This window comes from Humulus lupulus, chromosome 7, assembly GCF_963169125.1.
Source record: "Humulus lupulus chromosome 7, drHumLupu1.1, whole genome shotgun sequence".
NCBI lineage: Eukaryota > Viridiplantae > Streptophyta > Magnoliopsida > Rosales > Cannabaceae > Humulus > Humulus lupulus.
The window spans coordinates 52,541,506-52,551,306 of NC_084799.1; the positions used below are offsets into that span (position 1 = coordinate 52,541,506).

Genomic DNA, 9,801 nt, shown 5'->3' on the forward strand with positions numbered 1-9,801 from the left:
CTTAAGTCTAATTCTTCTTTTACTTCATACCTTCCTCCTCTTTTTGGTGAATTAGTTGACCTAGACCTAGGATCAAAATAATTCCATTGTTGTGAATTGACAGATAAATCTTCAAGGGCGTCCCACGCCTCTTGTCCTTGAAATTTTAAAAATTTTCCAGTATGCATAGATTGAATCATTTGACGATTAGAGGGAGTCAAACCATCATAAAAATATTTTACAAGTCTCCATTTTTCAAAACCATGATGAGGACATTTTAATAATAAATCTTTAAATCTTTCCCAACATTCATAAAACTCTTCATTATCTTTTTGAAAAAACTCAAAGATTTCTCTCCTTAGACTATCAGTTTTAGACATAGGAAAAAATTTCAGTAAGAATTTATTATAAAGTTGATCCCATGTAGTTATAGACCCCGTGGGAAGGGAATTTAACCAGGCTTTTGATTTGTCTTTTAATGAAAAAGGGAACAATCTTAGTTTGACCGACTCATCAGAAAAATTTTGAAATTTAAATGTTGAGCAAATTTCTAAGAAATCTTTGACATGCATGTAAGGATCCTCTCTATCTAACCCATAAAAAGATGGCAATAATTGAATGATTGCGGGTTTAAGCTCAAAATGAGTAGCAGAAGTAGTAGGTAAAACAATGCATGAAGGAGCATTAGATGAAATAGGTGCAAAATATTCAAGCAAAGTTTTTTCAGGCACAACATTTTCATCAAGAATATTAGCAATAGGTTCCATGATGCTCAAATTTTTACTAACACTTTCAATTTCAAACAAAGATAAACGTCTTTTTACTAATCGTTTTTTAGAGTTACGTTCCCAATGATGCATACAATTTTTCACAAACAAGGCAACAAGGATAATCTCAAACAAACAATTTTCTGATGTGGAAGATCAGTTAAAACCGCAACCACAGAGCATACTTAGAATTTTTAGAGATTTCACAACAATATAATTCTTATGGTTTACTTGTCCCCAGGCCTATTTGATTCCACTTACTCGCGCACTACTAACAACTCCCCGAGGTTAATTAGTAGAGGCGGATGGGAATTTTGGTCAAATTTCCTTTAAGCAAGAATTGCTTATGGTGAAAGGACAAGATTTAGGTTTTTTTTTTTTTTTTTCAAGTATTTTTCACAATATTACACTACAATATTAAAGAAGACAAAGAAAAATAAGGCAAAAATTAAATAAGACTAAAATTTAGGCAAGAGTAGGGAGGCATAGCATGCCATCAACCATAACAAAATTAAGGTAAAAACTAGGAGGCACAAGTGCCATCAACTTAAACATAAGATAGAGGACTAGGAGGCAAAAATTGCCATCAACTAGCTAGGAGGCAAAATTGCCATCAACTAGTAATTTGCGGAAATTAAATAAAATAAAAATTACAACAATATAAATAAAGAAAATTACAACAAATGTCAAGAGGCACAAGTGCCATCAATTAACAAAGATATAAAAGAAATAAAATTACAACAAAATTATAACAAAATTAGGAGGCACAAGTGCCATCGCCTATAAAAATTAAAAGGATAGATAGGAGGCACAAGTGCCGTCAACTAAATAAAAAAAAACAATAAATATAGAAATATAAGTATATATTTTTTATGGGTGGTTGAACCGTCCCAAATTTTCTTCTTATCTTTTTTTTTTATAGTATATATATTTTTTAGTTTTTTTTTTAAGTGCAAAAATTAAAATAACTAGTAGAAGAATTTACTAACCTTGAGATAATTTTCGTTTCTTTTCTCTTGCAACTCCCCGGCAACGGCGCCAAAAACTTGATGGACCCTAAACGGGTATGTTTAAAAATTTATATATCGCAAGCGCACGAATCGTCCATATAGAATAGTGATCGTAAGCAAGGATGTCGAACCCAAAGGAGTTGTCTAAAATCGAAAATGAAACTATTTTAAATCAAAAGTAATAAATTCTAACCTAGTTCCAAAGATTGATGAGTTTTAATAGTATGAACATAAAATGAAATATTGAAAAATAAAGCTTTTTAAGATAATGAAAATAAACCAATAATGAGTTGAAAATAAGTATTAAAAGAAAAGATTATTAAGATACTAGAATCCACAAAATGTAAGTTTAATAATATTTATTAGTATATTGATTCCCAAGTTTTAGTGATAGTTAAAATAATTTAAACTATCATTTTCCAAAAATATTTATAATTTTAAGCACAATTTTCTTATAAAAAGATAGGATTTTTCTTCACTTTTCAAAATTATAATTTCAAAGCATTTAGTGTAAATCAATCTAATGAAATAACAAATAAATCAATGAACATTATTTATAAGGCAAAACATAATATTTTTGTTCTAAGCATGGATGTGTACAATTTAATGACACATCTTACACAAAGAATATTATGTTTATGCACTAATGAAGAACAAAGTGTAAAAATGTTCTAACAATCTAAAATACAAGATATTTAAGATGAAAGAAATATATGAAGAAGAAAAATCCATAGACTTTGTTGCATTACAAGGGAAATCAACATACAACATAAATATTACCTAGTTACAAGTTGCTTCATCATGATCTTAATAATCTTATGAAAAAGATTAGAAGCACATAACTAGAATAGAAATTACAAAATAAATGACATACATACTTGCAAAATGCTCTTGAAAAACCCAAATGGAAGAGAGAATGGTAGAGAGAAAATGAGAGAAAAAGATGGTAACCAAAAAATTAAGCACCCCAAAAATGGTCTTGAAAGTCCATATTTATAGCCAAAGTGAGTTTATTAAAATAATCAATTTAAATTAATTAAATTGATTAGATTAATTAAATAAAATAAATATGGTATGTAGAGGTAAATTATAGGGTGTAATGATGATGTTGTGGTGAAAATGTGTAGGAAAAAGGGTAAAAAGTTGGCATTTTTGTCATAGGGGACAAAGGGACAAATTGCATTTTTGTTGGGCTCAATAAGGGAAATGGCAGCAATGTGGTGGTTGGGTGTTGGAGGGGGGGCCACGGGTTGGGCCTAGAGTGGGCCTCACGTGGTTGGGCTTTTGGAGAAACACCATTTTTCTTGTTACTTTCTTTCAAAATTACCATCTTTCCTTTGATTTTCTTGCTTTTCAAGGGCAATAATTTTCCTACACAATAAATTATAAACTAAATTAAAATTAAATATTTTCATTAATAAAATATATCATATAACTCCCATGAAAACATTAATTAAAATTTAATTTACATAACATTTAATTTCAATAAAATCATATTTTTAGCATTCAAACTAACAATACTAATTTTAAATAATTAAACTACAACATATTATAATAACATATCTATAAAAACATATAAAAATCTAGAAAACTACAATAAGACTAATAAATTAAAAATTACATAAAAACTTAATAAGTTAATTAAAAACTCATGAACTAAGCAACAATTAGCATGTAAAACATGGTAAAATAACTCTATTTTGTAGAGTTATCACACCCCCAAACTTAAAGTTTTGCTAGTCCTCAAGCAAAAGAAAAATTAAAATACACATATATATATATTTTTTTTATTGGTGATATAAAAATGATTTTCTCAAAAATTGCACAATGAAAATAACTCTCAGAAATTATTATGAATAAAAGTTAAGCTTATATAATTAATTAAATTGTCAATTTTGCTTTTAGAAAATATGTTTTTATTAAAATTATTTTTCACTTAAACTTATAGGAAATAAGAGTTTTTATGAAAAATGCAATTTTTGTTACAAGCAAAATTGACCTTATAATTAAAAACAAAGCTTAAAAATTATTCATATTTTTAAGAGAATTAATTTCAAACTCAATCAGAATTTTTATCATTGAAAATGAAAAATATCACCAATTTTTTTTTTTTTTTTTTTGTAAATAATTTTTTTAATTTTTTTTTTTTGAATTTTTATGAAAATGAACAAATAAAAAAAAAATTAGCAAAACCACAACATATAAATAAATAAAAAAAAATTCAAACAAACATTTTTTTTCTTTTCAAACAAGCATACATAAAATAAAACACAAAACATTAAAAACAATGCAAAGCAAACATAAATAAAACACAAAACAAACACAATAAAACTCGATACCCCCAAACTTAATTTAAGCATTGTCCTCAATGTGTCAAAATATAAATATAAATTAAAATTGACAAGAGTGTAAAGTTTAGAATGATAAATTGGTTAAATTTTGAAATATATCATTTTTTTTAGCCAATTAATAAAAAATATATATTTTTAATAAATGGGATTTAAATTAACTTTGGTTAATTATTGATAAATCCTATTTAAATTAAATTAATATTTTTTTTTCAAATTAACCTAAAACCAAGTTGATTGTTGATAAATGAAATTTAAATTAACTACTATTAATTGTTGATAAATTTTATTTAAATTGACTTATTTTTTTGTAAAAATTTAATTAATTTGAATTTTTTTTATAAATTCTAGATAATTAATTGTGGTATTTTTGCAAATGAAATAAATTATGGTATTTTTGCATAAATTCATAGAATTGCTCATATAGTAACATGATTAGGCCCATCCAATTATAACATGTCTGTTTGCACTATATGTGGTATTTTTGCAATTGGGCTTAGATGCATATAGTGGCCCATATGTTTGTTAGATATATGGTATTTTGCCAAATAAAATATTCATAAAATGATAGGTTTTATTTGGGCCCATTAGAAAATGTAAAGTTTAAATTCCTCTCTTGTGGGTGATTCCACTTGTGAAGGCCCATTTGTTTTGCATGACTATAGTGGGCCTAATCAATTAATAACAATTAATAAAACGAATGTTTAAATTCCTGTCTTTTAGATCTTGTATGGAAGATAGGGGGCCTTTGTAGTGGGAACGACATACTGGACCCAACCCTCCTCCGTACAAGCCCAATTATTAAGGCTCATTTACCTGAGTTGGACTTAATTGTATAGGTTCATTATATTAGTTAAACTTAAATATTGATTAGCAACAAATTAATTCTAAATTTATTGAATTTGTTTCAATGTGACACTTTAGAATTAAAAGGAAATTATAGGACTTTGGTTTTAAAAATTTTAATCTGTTTAATTTTTTTTGGAAAAACCATAGTCATTAATTTTCTAAAAATAAATAATAAAAATACTAATTTTAATTTTATAATGAGCTTATTTTAAGGATTTTATTCGATCTCCACCGTTTGTTTTAATGGGGCCTCGAGGCGCTTTAATTCGTCCCCCTACGGAAGGTGTTCAATAGTTATTTTGACAAGGTTAGATTTTGAAAGATAAATAATTATAGGTCAAATTCTACTAGACTCACCCCTACGGTGACTACTAGGACTAAATCTATAATTATTGAAACCGTGGGTCTAGCTCATAAAATAAGAGATTTTGTTTTCTTATTTTGATCGAATAGTAGGTTGTTAATAGTGGTATCCATTATTAAATGAGTTTGCAACTCTATTTAACTAGTGGTATTTTTGACTCTCGCCAATCGGGACAAGGGTATCATAGATTAGTTAAAAACCTAAAGAAATAGAGATATGATTGTTTTTGGTATTTTTTCTCATATCTTACATATTTTTGGTATATGTTGTGTTATTTCTTGAAATTTGTGTGAATAGAAGTTTTATTGAGCAAATGTGATTGATTTCTATTTTATTGGTAATTTGTAGTTTTGAGTTATGGCTGTGTCTACTCCCATCCTTTCTCAACTTTTGACGGAGAAACTCACTGGAGAAAACTTCCTTAAATGGAAGCAAAACATCAACATTGTGTTGATAGGTGACAACTCCAAGTTCGTCATGACTGAGGAATCCCCGGAAGTTCCAGCTGAAGGAGCTACCAAGTCTGTGAGGGACAAGTATGAGCGTTGGTAGGCGGCTAACAACAAGGTGCGGTACTACATGTTGACTAGTATGGTCGACACTCTCAAGAAAAAGATGGAGAATGTCGAGGCAGCCTACGAAATCATGGATCAGCTCCAAGACATGTTTGGTGCCAAGTCAGCGCAGAGTCGTTTTGAGGCCACCAAGAAATATGCCAATGCTCGAATGGCACCTTCTCAACATGTTCGTGATCACCTGATCAAGATGACAAACTACTTTCAGGAAGCTGAATTGCACGGAGCCATAATAGATGAGGAAACTCAAGTTGGCTTAATCCTCAACAGTCTTTCTCCAGCTTTCCTTTCATTCACCACCAACTATGTGTTGAATAAACTCAACTATGGTCTGACGCAGCTCATGAATGAGCTTCAGACTTTTAAGTCTATCATGGGTGGACCTAGTAAGGGAGAGGAGAAAAGAAGACAACTACAACTACTGCTGCTGATCCAGCTAAGGCTGAAGCTAACCAAGCTTCATCTTCAAAAGCTGGAAACAAGAGGAAAGGTGGGCAAAACTACAACCCCAAGCCTGCAAAGGCGAGTGCACAACCAAGTGCACAGACACCTAAGGGGAAAAACAAGAAAAATAAGAAAGGTAAAGGTAAATTTTTTCACTGCAAAGAGAAAGGGCATTGGAAACAAGATTGCCCCAAGTTTCTAGCAGATAAAAACAAAGGTAATGATTATAGTTCATTTATCTTGGAAACATGTGTTTTAGAGAATGATAACTCTATTTGGATTATTGATTCTAGATCGACTAACCATGTTTGTAACTCTTTACAGCTTCTTGAATCGTGGGAGTAAGTGAACGAAGGCGGCTTAAAGCTTAGAGTTGGGAACGGAGGGTTCGTTGCGGTCCAAGCTAGAGGAAGAGCTAGTTTGAAGTTCGGAAATAAATTTTTAATTTTAAAAGATATATTTTTTATTCCGGATTTTAGTAGAAATTTAATTTCAGTTTCCATGTTGCAATTAGAACGATTTGTTATGACTTTCACAAGTTTTAATATAACTATTTCTTTCAATGGATCACAATTGTGTATTGCATGTTTGGAAAATGAGCTTTATATTCTGCGACCTAACGAATCCCTCGCTCTTAATAATGATTTATTCAAAGTAGCTATTCCTAGGACCAGTAAATGTCAAAAGACCGATAACAATAATATGACGTATTTATGGAACTTGAGACTAGGTCACATTGGCTATGATAGGATTCAAAGACTTACAAAGGACGGACCTTTGAGAGAACTCACCTTAGGTGAATTACCTGTCTGTGAATCTTGTCTAAAAGGCAAACTTGCCAAGCGTCTATTCTCTGCAAAGGGTGATAGGGCCAAAGAACCACTTGGTCTTGTGCATTCAGATGTTTGTGGACTTTTGAATGTACAAGCTAGGGGTGGTTTTGAGTATTTTGTCACTTTCATTGACGATTACTCTAGATACTCATGTCTTTACCTAATGCATAGTAGGGGTGCACACGGGTCGGATTTTCGGGTTTCGAGTTCATCGGGTTTGGGTTTTACGGGTTTCGGGTTAAGAAAAATGGTACCGAAACTGATCCGAAATTTTTGGGTTTTTTCGGGTTTTACTTGGGTTCGGGTTTGATTCGGGTTGGGCTGGGCCATTTGTGTTTTGGGATGAAAAGCCAAATTTTGCAAAAATAGCATTTTTTACACTTTTTTTTTCAAAAATACCATTTTTTAAGATTTCGGGTTTGATTTTGGGTTGGGCTGAGCCTATTGGGTTTTGGGCCGAAATGCTCAATTTTGCAAAAATACCATTTTTTTACACTTTTTTTAAAAAATACCATTTTTTTTTTCAGATTTCGGGTTTGAACCCGAACCCGAGGCTAACAAATTTCAAACCTGAACCCGACCCGACTTTTTTCGGGTTCGGGTCGGATTTAACCCGATTTCGACGGGTTTTCTCAAAAAACCGGTTTTCGGGTTGCGGGTCGGGCGGGTTTGCGGGTTTTTCGGGTCAAATGTTCACCCCTAATGCATAGGAAATCAGAAATATTTTCAAAGTTTCAGGAATTCCTAGCAATGGCTTAGAACCAATTAGGTAAAACGTTAAAGATCTTGCGATCTGATAGGGGTGGACAATATTTGGATATGCAGTTCCAAGATCATTTAACTGAACTTGGGATTTTATCACAACTTACTGCCCCAGGTACTCTGCAACAAAATGGTGTAGTGGAACGCCGAAACAGAACTTTATTGGAAATTGTTAGATGCATGCTTAGTTACTCAACTCTACCAACTTCGTTCTGGGGACATGCAATTGAAACCGCGAATGACATTCTCAATGTCATGCCGTCAAAATCAATCCCCAAAACACCTTTAGAACGTTGAAATGGTCATGAACCTAGTTTACACCATTATAGAATTTGGGAGTGTCCAGCTCACGTCCTGAGGAAAAATGAGGGAAAGCTAGAACTGCGAACTGAAGTTTGCATGTTTGTTGGCTATCCTAAAGGTACTCGGGGTGGACTTTTCTATAGTCATTCAGAAAAGAAAGTGTTTACTTCTACAAATGCTACTTTTTTTGGAAAATGACTATGTCCAGAACTTTAAACCTCGCAGTAAAGTAGTTTTAGAGGAGATGGTTAAAGAATTGACTCTAGCCAATATTCCATCATCATCAACGCGAGTTAATGATGAAATTCCCACTCTTCACGTCCAACCGACGCAAGTCGGTTTAAATGAAGAAAGTACCATTGTTCCTGAGCAAAAACTCACGGAGCCTCATCGTAGTGGGAGGGTTTCTAGGAACCCAGTTCGCTATGGTTTGGAAGGTGAAACCAATATGGTTGTTGGTGACACTAGTGATGATGATCCGTTGTCTTTCAAACAGGCAATGGCTAACCCTGAAAAGGAACTATGGCTCGAAGCCATGAAATAGGAAATGTAGTCCATGTACTCAAATTCCGTCAGGGATCTTGTGGAAGCACCTTGTGACTTTAGGGCCATTGGGTGCAAGTGGATCTACAAGAAGAAACGAGGTGTTGATGGAAATATCCAGACTTATAAAGCTCGATTAGTGGCAAAGGGTTATACCCAAAGAGAAGGCGTGGACTATAAGGAAACTTTTAGTCCGGTAGCCATGCTCAAATCCATTCGCATCCTCCTATCCATAGCAGCCGCTCTCAACTGTGAGTTCTGGCAAATGGATGTCAAGACAGCTTTTCTTAATGGAAAGCTTGACGAAGTCATTTATATGGATCAGCCAGAAGGATTTAAAGTATCTGGACAAGAAGGAAAATTTTGCAAGTTGAATAGCTCCATCTATGGACTTAAGCAAGCTTCTCGTTCCTGGAATCTTAGGTTTGATGAAATAATCAAAACCTATGGCTTTGAACAAAATATTGATAAGCCCTGTGTTTACCAACTGAAGGCAAATCAAATAGTGGTATTCCTGGTCTTTATGTAGATTGGAAACAATGCTAAGAAATTATCAGATGTGAAGAATTGGCTGAGCACTCAACTCTAGATGAAGGATTTGGGTGAAGCAAGTTATGTTCTAGGTATCCAGATCATCAGGGATAGAAAGAACAGACTCTTAGCTTTATCTCAAGCAGCTTACATAGATAAAGTGCTTGAACGTTTCTCAATGACAAATTCCAAGAAAGGGTGTCTACCGTCTCGCCATGGAATTCATCTTTCAATGAAGTAGTCTCCCTAGACTCTTGAAGAGGAAGATGCAATGAGAAGAGTTCCTTATGCATCTATAGTTGGAAGTCTGATGTATGTCATGTTGTGTACTAGACCAGATATCTGCTATGCAGTGGGAGTAGTGAGCAGGTATCAGTCAAACCCAGGACCGGAACACTGGATAGCAGTTAAGCATATCCTGAAGTATTTGAGACAGACTAGGTATTATATGTTGGTCTACAAGGGTGGTGTTCTGAACCCTGTAGGCTACACC

General features: G+C 32.7%; 1 non-coding gene across 1 annotated transcript; it reads left to right on the forward strand.

The window, feature by feature from the left end:
• Positions 1-237: 237 nt before the first annotated feature.
• On the forward strand, positions 238-344 carry LOC133793093 (small nucleolar RNA R71). Its single transcript, XR_009874554.1, has one exon. It is a non-coding gene; the product is annotated as a small nucleolar RNA R71 (small nucleolar RNA).
• The last annotated feature ends 9,457 nt before the right edge of the window (positions 345-9,801 follow it).